The sequence below is a fragment of the Notechis scutatus genome, chromosome 2 (assembly GCF_049901735.1).
Source record: "Notechis scutatus isolate UNSWTSFEM ecotype Mainland chromosome 2, rNotScu1.2, whole genome shotgun sequence".
Classification (NCBI taxonomy): Eukaryota; Metazoa; Chordata; class Lepidosauria; order Squamata; family Elapidae; genus Notechis; species Notechis scutatus.
This window is the reverse complement of record NC_142010.1, coordinates 202,811,155-202,823,312: the sequence shown is the minus strand read 5'-3', so window position 1 is coordinate 202,823,312 and position 12,158 is coordinate 202,811,155. Positions and strand designations below refer to the sequence as shown.

Below are 12,158 nucleotides of genomic sequence, written 5' to 3'. Positions count from 1 at the left end.
TTTTTTTAAGAATAGTGTGTGTTAGTTTAAGAATGTACCAAACAGAATCCGAATGGAAGCTATGTATTATATTGAGTGTTATAACTTTAGGGGAAAGATATAAAGGCGTCATACTCCAATCAGTAACTACAGGAGAAATTTTGTTTAATGAGAAAAGATAATAGACAATTGAAACAGGACAGACAAAAAATATAAATATGATTTGAATTGAGATGAAATAAATATAATAAAATTGAGGAGATTAAAAGAGGGGAGAAGCTATGTAGAAAATGTAAAATTGTAATAAGATATGGAATAGAATATAAAAATGACCATGAACCAGAAATTGTGTCTGCACGAAGAAAAGTAACCCAGGATTATGCTGCTTTCAAAAAAGATGTTTTAATTGTGTTTCTTTTCTTTTTGTGAAAACTCAAATAAAATTTACAAAAAAAAAAAAAGGTCTTTTTCAAAAGGCAACTGGACGGTTTTTTCTTGAGGAAGAAAAAGATATTTCACTTCTCATCCAAGAAGCTTCAGTTCATTCCTCAATTCATTAAGCTTCCTGTATGAAAGCAAAACATCTTCAAAAAGACAGTCCAGTTGCCTTTTAAAAACACCTTTGAGGTTCCCAGGCAATTCAGCAATATAAAATAAAAAGTAGACTGACAGTTCAATCTTTCCTTTCATATGAAATATTTTATTATCAAAAGGTTTTGGGAACTACATATATTAATAACTACACAACAGTATTTGGAACTACCAAAAACATCAGTGCCCCCTCAAAGTGTACATTGAGGCCAAAGGAATTTATATTAAAGCTATTTCTATTAAATGGCAGAGACTGCATGAGGTCACCAAATTTTACAAAGAAAAATGCCACCATATGGCATTATATTTTGCAATAATAACATTACCAAATTTATTGTTTTGCAATAACAATATAGTTTGCACAATGTATGCAAAAATGCATACATGGTGTGAAATATATCTTTTTCATTTATTATACATTTTAATACCGTGCCTGTTTTGGAAGTTATTTATATAATTATAATTTCTACTATTGAGTTTAGTAAAGAACTAAATAATCAAGCTTTTCCAGAAAAATCCTTTTGCTAACAATAACAAATGCCCATGCCCACGATGCACAAAATGCATATTTGGCAGCACCACAGCCTGAGATAAGATGCTCAGAAATCACTGTTTCTTACCCACCCCGTGCAAACCCTTGTTATGTGTAAGAATGTCGCCCATCCACTCATTAAGCCGTGACGTTTAAAAGGCAAGACTTAAAAAAGAAATATCTCTGAGCAAATGTATACACACTTGAATATGGGCGGCGTACAAGCAATAACAATTAAGAAATTAAAACGGCCATTAAAACAAATGCATGTAAATTAAAACATTCACTTCGTTTGCCTTTGGGCATTCAGCGCTCTGTACATCCCAGGACCCCACCTCCCTCCCTCTTTCCACTCGCCTTTTTATTTATTTTACCTTGGACTCACCATTCACATATCCGAAAGGAAGACCCGTGTTCAAAAGTCGGTCATTCACTTCAGAAAAATCAGCGGCTCAGTGGGAAGCCAGTTGGTGGGGGGGCGGGGGAACCTTCATTTGTTCCACTTCTATCTATCCCACCATTAGGCACCACAAAAAAAGGAGGACAAGAAACAAGAACGGCGGGGAAGAAGCGAGCAGCGAAGCCAGAAAGCGAAGCCAAGTCCACACTCCCACACAAAGCCCCTCACCTGCCCCGCGCGCTCGGCCCCGCCCCCAGCCCCGCCGCTTCACTCCCGCTTACCGTTTCCTTGGTTTCCCAACCGTCTTTCCACACAAACTTCCCCCACGTGACCCCCACCAGCAAGCTCTCTTATTGGCCCAGCGCTCAAGCAGCGGTAGTTGTCAATTTTCTAACGTTATCTCTGTTTTGGTGTTTAGTTACAGCCTCTTTGGGCAATGCGGAGTGTCGAGGATACCCGGAAAGGTGGGAAAAGGTTGCCGCGCTCACCCTTTCTCCTAGCGCTCACCCACGCCTGCGAGCACTCTAGTTCTTCTTTAACGCCGAGTAATCCTACTCTTCCGTGAAACACTCCCCGCTCCCCTTTAAAAGACCTTCGCGTGGCCTTCCTCCGGCTGCACAGTACTTCGCGCGCAGGCGCAGTTGCTGTTTTCGTTCTCCACAGAAGAGAAAGGAATCTTCCCGTTCAGGGGTCGATTCCTCTTTTCTACTTTCCAGAGGGCGTTTCTCTCGCGACTGTATTTAACCCTCTTTCTTTACGACTTGAGGAAATAGGAAAAGCGTAACACTTTATACTTCTCCAGGATTTCTCGCCCTGAAGAATAGTTTGCGTTGGCGGAGACTTGGGGGGGAGAGGCGAAAGGGCCGGAATCCGAGAAACGGCTGGCAGGATTTGGTCGCGCGAGAGAAAGTGGGGATGACATGAGGGGGGGAAGTGTAACAATGAAAAGTAAAAGCTGGAGACCTTAAGAAAAGTTGTAATAACCGCGAAGACTGCCGGGTTACCGCCTTGGAGAAGACGGGAGCCCCGGCGTCGTCTAACGGGGCAGTTGTCAGTAGAAGGAAGCGAGGTAACGTGCCCGGAGCGTCTTGTTTCGGACGCTCGTGGGCGAGGAAGGTTCACCTAAGGAACCAACGGTAGCTGAGGACAGCCAGTGGGGTGATGGGGTGGGTCGAGGCTGGTTCTGGGAACCCGCTTTATCGGCCGCAAAGAGGGCGGTGGCTGGCGGTTTCGAAGAAAGGGACGGAGTTGAAGAGAAAAGGAGGGGGGAGGGCTTGGAGCCTCTCTTATCTTTCAGTGTTGGTGAATAGGGCTTGGGAGAGTCTACAACGGGTAGGGAACTATGGCCCTTTTATGACTTGTGGACTTCAACTCCCAGAATTATCGAGCCAGCCATGCTGGTTCAGGAATTCTGGGAGTTGAAGTCCGCAAGTCATAAAAGGGTCATAGTTCCCCACCTCTGGTCTACAAAAGGAAGCGCTCCGGTGGGGGGGTGGGGGAGGGACAAACGGGAAGGCAGAGGAGTATAGGAATTGGCGGTGGGGGGGGGCGGGGTGTTTGGAGCGGCTCGCCGACATGGTGGCAGCGATGGAAGGATGGGACTTTAGGCGGCAGATCAGAGTCAAGGTCTTATTTTGAAAGCTTTGCAGGCAACTGATCTGGTCTAGTATGTGGCCGATTTTAATCCCTTTTTAAAAATCTTTCCTAGCAAAGCACTTAAACATACCAAAGTTATTTTTATTTCTACCTTGCTTGGTTCAACAGAATAGCGAGAAGGTGGAGCTCATTGCTAAGCTATAGACTAGAACAGGGCTCTTCAAACTTGACAGCTTAAGACTTGTGGATTTCAACTCCAGAATTCCTCTTCCAGTCATATTAGCTCAGGAATTCTGGGAGTTGAAGTCCACAAGTCTTAAATCTCTGGACTAGAACAATGCTTCTCAACTATTGTTTCTTCTGTAAAGGAAGACTTGTTTCTTCAGTAGCAGTGTTTCAGCAACTTCAAGATACGTTTCCCATGCTGGCTAAGGAATTCTGGGGGCCAATGTCTGCACATCTTAAAAGTTGCTGAGGTTGGGTAATGCTGATGTAGAGGAAATAAGGCTTCCTAATGGGACCTAAGACCATGGAAGAACAGCAAGAGATGGTCCAGAAAATGCAGAAGGAATTTCAGGACTTTACAATAGAAAAAATCTGGTTCCTATTTTATATTTCTCTATCCACAGGAGGAAAGGTCATATACTACCTGATGCAAATGTGTAGCAGCTACACAATTGACAGTCAAAGAGCTAATAACATTTAAATTCATGTCCCAGCTAGCCAACCAGGTATATGATATGATGCAATCTAATGGGACTAAGCACTAAAGAAAACGATGAATTCCAGAGCTTGGGCGATGCAAATATATCAGCATTACCTCAATGTACTTTTGAAGTAGAAGGAAACCCATCCAATCAGGGTTAACCCAAAGACTGCAGTGAGTAAAGCACCAGCCAAACCATGTGAACTACCACCCAGCTTCCAACCAGTGCACATGCCTTTTTGGCAAGCTAGCTTCCAAATACTTCAAATATGGAAAAGCACATATCCTAAGAAAGATTCCCAAAATGAAAGCCCAAATAAATGAGTTTGAATCTTAAAATCCTGGACCAGAGGAACTTCCTATTCCATATTACCAATGTGATGAATGAATGTGATTATAAACGGCCACCTCCATCTCTCCATCAATGGCTGACATCTTTACCAGGCACAATGAGTATAAATGCTGCTTGTCAAGACCCAAGTTAAAAATCCTTGGGAATGGGAAATGGGAATTTTCAGTAGTGGAGGATCATATCAATGCTGTGCCATTTGGAAAAGTTATAGCAGAATCACGAGAGACCCGCCCACCAGGAGAGGTTTAGAATCAGTAAAGATGATCCTTCTAATCCTGACCACAAGGATCATTCAGATACTTTGGAAACCAAGGACATACCTACAAGAGATAAATCTGGTTGAAGTCTCAGTTCCTTCTCAAAAAGAAACTACAGGACACACAGATCTTTTCCTTTGGCCAGGAAAATTGGGAAGACCCACGTCAAACAAGACTGTCTGAGTCACATGCCAAGAAACATATTTTTGAGCAGTTTAATGTAATTTATATCACCAAGAATCAGCTTGGGAAGACTCATGTTACAGTAGAAGTAGATTGGGACAGGTAATTGTAGGTACAGTAGCTGCAAGTGAGCTACATTGCAGTTTCCAGGAACTAGGTTCAAACCTAGAATACAGCACCCAAACAAATGGAGAATACTAGGCAATTACACCCAAAGTATGCTTAACTGTGCACAGCTTAGACAGTATACTAACCTGACTGCCTACACTTATAGATATGGGAGAGTAAGTTAGTGTATCTAGGCTTGGCTGCCTCATGGCAATATCAGGTTATTGCAAAGGCAATTAAGGTGAGGCAAGCAATGTACAGGATATATGGTAATTATTGTAAGTCTGAAAGTACTGTGAACCTGAGAGAATCTGCAAACCTGAGAGAAATCCATTTTTGTGGATTATACAAAAAATAAGAGTGGCTGGCTCCCATATGTCTTGATAATTGCACTCCGTGTTAACTATTGACACTCCAGAGAGACACACTGGCACAATTGTGATAGACCAAGCTCTTCACTTGGAGTGACCTCCCCCCAAAAATCTTATTGGTCTCTGATAGAAAAAATGTTATGCCATAATGCTGTTTAGAAGCTGTAGCATTAATTGTTGAACTCAGAACCATCCATAGAACACACAAAAATATCTGTATGCTGCGGTTTAGCGTTGGACGAGTTTGATGTTAATGAATATGTTCAAAGGAAGATATGTCTAATAGTGGATATTATTCTGAGGAGATTTTTCTCCCAGGCAAAATATAGTTTTGTTTTTGTTTTGTAAAACAAAAAATGTCTGAAGAGCTGGGAGAGAAATGGTCTTCTATAGCTTCTGAAAGATTTTGGGAATCTCCAAGGGGTTGGAGAAGTTCATAAAGTGAAGTAGAAAACTGCTTCAGGAATCCTAGGGTTTCTGTAGAAATAGATAACCTGGAGTCAGAATTTGTGCTACATTTTCTCATTTCTATGTGTGGTACTAAGTCTCATTTTCTTTATTTGTTATATAGCTTGTTGGAATAAATGTTCAATTTCAGCCTTCACTTATATTTCATACTGAGGGCTTTGCATATTATCTTTCTGGGGAAAAACATTTTATTCTACTTCTGTTCTGCAAGTTTGATTTTACTGTGAATAAGGAAAAGATGGCTAAATCCTCTAGTCATTGTGCCTCTACACAAAATAGCCAGCAGATGGCACTATAGAAATTATGTATTTCAATTTTTGCATTTTGAGTTTTTAATTATAGAATGGCAATGCAGAGTGTGAAAGCCTGATTTCTTCTGCATTCTGGGGTTAGAGGGTAGATGTCCGGTAAGATACACTCTCTCCCCAGAGGATAGGGGGGAGGATTGTGAACTGCCAGGCTACCCCGGGATGCTTCTATATCTATTCACGCTGAAGAATTCTCTTTCCAGATATTCCCAATTCTCTTTTCCAGATAGTAGATTTGATATTTATTTTAAAGCAGTGAAAACATCTAAATACGTAAAATGTTATACTCAGTCCTTTGCCATTTCCTGATTCACTTAAATCATTCATTAAACCAGGCATCTCCAAGGTAGATAAACTCATTAAGCTTAAGCATTCTGCCTTATGCATCCTGCTGAAGTCCAATATTTCTTCAGCAGTTTGGGAGGCAAACTGTTGTGAATGCCTGGTAGATTTTGGAATACAAAAAATCTAAAAGGACATTGACAAAATGCTCCCAAATGACATTTCACTATCACGCAGATCCTAGAAGTTGGCACTTTTGTTTTTTGACAGAGCTTTAGGAGAGAAAGACATGGGTGGATTAGAATATGAGTGGATTAAGGCCAGAAATTAAATTCATCACACTGGCATGATACCATATTTAAGCCTAAAGTGTGTTAAAGGTATCAAAATATATGTGATCAACACCTCATTGGAAAAGGAGTTGATACTTACTACCAGAAAAGAAATTGGTATATCTGCTCATCAAAAGAACATTGCTATATGTGCTGAATAATTATCATCCATGTTCCAAGTTTCTTCTTGATAGGGAAGATGTTAAGAAAATGGAGGGGTTCTAATTCTAGAGCACCCTGAAAGGAAATGGGTTATTTGAACTTTTTTGAATTACATTTTAGTCCAAGGCATGGGACAGACTGCATTAGTCGTACTTGTTTGGAAGGAGATGCGCCCTTCCTGGCTCTTTTATTTTTTTTAACCTCTCAGGGCTATTCAATATTCTCAATCATGATTGTTTTCTGGATGCCTATAAGGGTTAGAAATTGAAGTCCTGCTTCTTCCTGAGTAGGCTATTCCATTGGGGAAGGAGAGGTTAGCTTGCCAAACCATTCTTTTCTTTCCCCCTATTTTGTAAGATATCCAGATCTTTTTAGTGGCTACTCTGGATAGGGTAAAACTCTTGAATAAACAGTTCAACAACTTGAACTGCTTGAACCTCTTGCCAAGAGCTCTTTCTTGGCTTATAACTATAGGATTAGGGTAGGACGGTCAAACAGTGGCATAACTACCAGCTATGACTGTTGTCAGTTGTCATTTTCCTAGAGAAAGAGACCTTCACAATAATGATCTACCCCTTTGTCACATCCTATATAAATTACTATAATGCAGTCTACATGAAACCGCCTTTGAAGACTTCAAAAAGTTCCAACTGGTACAAAATACAGCAATCCCTTTGTTGAGTGAGAGCTCCTTTTCACATACAACACTGGTGCTTCAGGCTTTGAAATGGTGACCAATAGGTTTCCAAGTACTATTCAACTTACTGTTTTCGACCTATAAAGCCCTCTATGGTTTGGCATTCAGATACTTTCCAGAGTATCTGCTTCAAACAGTATCCGCACATTCTACAGTGGGAATCTTGAAAAAAATGAGAAAAAGGTGTCCAAAACCAATGCTTTTTAGTGGCAGCCTCTAATTCTGGAGCCATCCTGCCAATACTTAGATAAGTGGTAAAAAAAGAATGTTTAAATGAAATTGTTAAGAGGCACCTATAATAGTATAATTTTGGTATTTTAAGTCATGTTGGAATTTTACATTCTGTTTTTGTTTTTTATACTGTACACTGCCAGGAGTTCATTGGAAACATGTGATAGATAAAGAACTTTCTGGAATGTCCTTGGAACAACTATAGATTATTACTGGAAATAAGGTCAAAATAATGACTATGGACAATAATGACTGACTATGGAGTCACCAAGATTGAAACATGGATCTACTGTACCATAACTAACCATGTTTTGTAAGTGGGGAGTACGCCAGGCCTTCAAGACAACAAAAGATAAAAAATTTGGATGACGATTCTGTCTCTCATCAAGTCTTTGTATCATAACTACCATTTTTCAGGAAGGTTGCTAACTTTCTATAAATGTTTTTAGGTCTGAATAATTTTTCTTAAATACTTTACTGCTAAAATAATACATTAACCAAAACCCTTTTTCTGGTCACCATTAAAATTGCAGTATCCAGAAAGTTTAAAATATGTGACTTTAAAATTAATATAGTATTGTGGTTTTATAGTGATATACCTTTTGTTCAATTTAAGAAACAAGAAAGGATTTAAATTACATATTGGTATAAAACTGTCATTTTTGTAGTAATTGTTAAAGCTATAGGGTGGAGGGGAGAGAGATACTTAATTAAATATTTAACTGTAGTTCTGTGCCTTTCATTAAAAAAGAAAACTGGAAAAATATATTGGCAATAGTTAAATTCCTGGTAAAACTGAAAAAAATTAAATGGCTCCCATTGTGAAAATAAAATTAATCTATGTTGATGTCAAATGATCCAATCTGCATAGCTATATGACATTAACATGGACAGAATATAGCCTCACAGACACATAATTGTAATACTCCTAGCATATGACAAATAAATTGTATTGCAATTTTGTTGCTTATTATAATGAGACAGCAATGATTAGGTAGTGCTAAGCACCACCCTCTAGAAGCAGCTGTGTCTGTGTGTTTAGAGAGAGACCACACACACAAGTACAGATTTCCTGGGTTTTTTTCTCCAGTTCATTCTGAGATGTTTTTTAGACTAATGGTAAACAGCATGTATGTCATCTTATTTGCAAATATTCTTAAGTATGAAGACATTTTACATAAGAAAAGGCAAGATTCTGGATCATTACATACATTGGATCTGAGTTACTTCACAGGAAGGCATTTTGCTGTCAGCTTCCTGTCAACTGAAATGAGCTAGAATTGTACAGATGAATTATGAACCCCAGCAGTATTACTGCTGAATGTGTTTCAAGAAATGATCTCAGTATTTATTTCATATGTTCTGCTTTTTCATAGTAGTATGACCATCTTTTGAAAAACAAATTGAACGGTCAGGCCAAATTGCTTACGAAAAATAGAGAATGGTAAGACTAAAGATGTAAGAAGCAATTACTCTGAAAAAAAATTCTACTTAATGCAATGCATTAGCTTCTGTGAAGCATGAATAAGAACATGGCTTAAGAACCAAATGGATAATAGTAATTTTTTAGTCCAAATTATTTAAAAAACTCCTTTAATTGTACACACATCCTAATCTTTTCTAACTATTTGTTCACACATATGTTCAGAAATACAACTCTTCCCAAATAGGAAATTTTACTCTGAATTTTATTTTAAGTAGCTACAGAATATATATTTCAATGACTGCTATGCCTTTATCCAAGAGCACGGAATCAGGAATATTAAGATGTTAGAAAGGAAGCAAATTAAATATATGTAGTCTACCAGTTATAACCATTCGTTTAGTGACTACTAAAAATTACAATGAAACTGAAAAAAGTGACTTATGGTCATTTTTCACACAACCGTTGCAGCATCCCACGGTCACAAGATCAAAGTTGGGTGCTTGGCAACTGGCATGTATTTATGATGGATGCAGTGTCCTGGGGTGATGAGATCACCTTTTGTGACCTGACAAGCAAAATCAATGGGAAAGCTAGATTTACTTAACAGCCAGGTTACTAACTTAACTGCAGTGATTCATTTAACCACTGTGGCAGTGGTGGGATTCAAACATTTTTACTACCGGTTCTGTGGGCGTGGTTTCGTGGGCATGGTGTGGCTTTGTGGCAGGAGAAGGATACTGCAAAATCCCATTTGCTCCCCACCCCACTAGCCTGCTTTCCAGCTCCTTTCTCCTGTGTAAGGCAACAAAAGAAAACCCAGCCGATCGGGAGGCAGAGAATAGATGGGGGCAGGGCCAGTCAGAGTTTGCATTTGCCTGTTCTTCGAACTACTCAAAATTTCCGCTTACCGGTTCTCCAGAACTGGTCAGAACCTGCTGAATAACACCTCTGCACTGTGGCCAGAAACATTATAAAATGGGGCAAAACTCTTTTAACCACTGTCTTACTTAGCAATATAAATTTTGGACTCAACTGTATTAGTAAGTTGAGGGCTATCTGTTCAATTTTGCTATAGTCACTCAAAATTTTTGAGATACTGAATTACATTGGTCAGTCTTATTCAATATTGTCTACTGTAGCTGTGCAGCACTTCATTCAGTAAGAAAATAAAATATTTAGAGTTTGGTTGAGCTCCACAGCTACAGCAAAATCCCAAGAAAAGATTTTTCCAGGAGTTGCATGCATCCATACGTGCTCCAAATGACCATTTTCTTTTTGAGTCTGAAGCAATGTAAACATTAGCTCTGCAGGTTTTGGACAAAAGTCTTTACTTACTAGGAAATTAACTTTGAACATTTTTATGCAAAGTATATAGTCAATTACTGAGCTTGATTTTCCGCTCTTGCAGGTTAATTGATTCCCACTTGATATTTAGATAAAAACCTCTGATCTTTAATGCTGCCATTACTGGAGTAATGCCATAGGATGTCCCTCAGATTTATTCTTCAGCTTTTAAAATGGCAAAACCCATTTGGTCAAGGTGACCTTCAAGATAAAGAGTGAACACATGTCTCATAAATCTCCTTTTTGTAGCCATTCCAATGTAGAGCAAAGATGTTTTCCAAGATGCAGACTCTTCAGTCATGGGAAGGCATGATGAGCCACAGAGTTAAAGGCTGAAAAGAATTTCATATTTGGTCCTTAAAAATTAACCCTCACAATATTTGTGCCTAAACACAAAAATAGTACAACTTTTACAAAGTATTTTAATGCAAGTAATCTTTGGAAATAGGCTACCAATTATTTCTTCTTCTCTCTCCCTCTCTCCCTTCCTCTCTCCCTCCCCCCCCTCTCTGCTGTTAAGCCCTGATGAATGTACATAAAGCATACATTCTAGAAGGGAAAATCTTTCTCCACTATAAAAGGTATAATTATTCACATGGAACTCGACTCCTGTGGACATTTTACCTGGAAACAACATGGGGTTTGTATACTTTTTGACTTCTCAGTCTAGCTCTAAAATTTCATACTCGTCCTGCATTAAGGAATGAAAAGGCCTGATCCTCTTTAGCTATTAAGATCAACTAAAATAATCACATAATGTAAAGACCTAGCTCTCTGGAGAAGTCTATAATGCTGGGACAAGTGGAAGCAAAATGAAGTAGATTACTAGAAGCAAAGTGAATGGATTCAATTACAGCAGTAATGGATGCACTATTGGAAGCTGTGAAGGACTAAAATGGGCAATAGTACTGTAGTGTAGAAAATCTATCCATGCTGTCACTAAGAGTTAATACTGACCTGATTGCACATAATTGGTCAATCAAGATTAGGTGCTAATATCCCCAAAAAATTACCAACAGAAAGCTGCTTTTTGGTTTTGCTAGTGTTGAAAGGCTTGGAAAATGCCTTTCTTCTGAGGATAAATTTTCCTGCTGGGGAGAGCTCTGCAATTGGTCCTCATACAGACAACTTGCTTGAAAGAACTGGATCTTTTGGTATTTTCAGGGAGGTCGAGAGATAGCAAGAAGTCTGCGTTCCTGGGGCTAGCTATTGTATGATAAACCCCTGATTTTTATACCTTTTCTCCTTTTGTGTGTGTGTGCTTGTGTTTGTTATTTCTTAATGTTTAAAATCCTGTCAGGGGTTGTCTTCATTCTCCAAAGGTAAACAAGGGTGGCTGATTGGATTATCAATTTCGTCCTAGTCTTTTTTTTATATTTGTTTTGTGGCAATCTCCTGTCTGCTTCCTATGGAATTTATTTCGTGTCTTTTGTCTATTTGTTTTGTTGATTTGGCATGACCTGTTGTTTGTAAGGGATTTCTTTTTCTTGTTTCCCTAGCTTTCTTAATTACTTGGCTTTTGTCTAGTGGGCTTCTTTCAATACCTTTTATTAAATCTCTTTTCCTATGCAAGTTTGTTTTATGGCTGGCCTGATGTTCCCTTAGGGCTTTTCCTGCTTGGGTGTCACCACTGTCCTCATGAAGTTCCCTTTCCACAATCCTTCATTTTTTTTATTTTTTTTTAGAGGGTGGTCTCTGACTGAATGTCTGGGTATACTTGGTATTCATGATCAATCTGGATCATTATCATGGCCGCCTGTCTCCCCTTTAACTTTCTCTTCTGAGAGGGAATATAGGCCTTTAGGCAGCTAAGGCAGGGTGGTATGCATCGAC

At 39.1% G+C, this 12,158-nt stretch overlaps 1 protein-coding gene across 11 annotated transcripts in view; it reads right to left on the bottom strand.

Annotated features, from left to right (window-relative positions):
• The window catches only part of CEP78 (centrosomal protein 78), a 29,944-nt gene extending 27,795 nt beyond the window's left edge, over window positions 1-2,149 (bottom strand). For 3 of the 11 annotated variants that reach the window (XM_026674988.2, XM_087957844.1, XM_087957842.1), the window contains exon 1: window positions 1,477-1,758. The gene's annotated coding sequence lies outside the window, so the exon portion shown is untranslated. Of the gene's footprint in view, window positions 1-1,476; window positions 1,760-1,783 lie in introns of those variants that run through there. The other 8 variants (XM_026674996.2, XM_087957845.1, XM_087957838.1 and 5 more) reach the window with 7 other exon arrangements.
• Window positions 2,150-12,158: the final 10,009 nt, after the last annotated feature.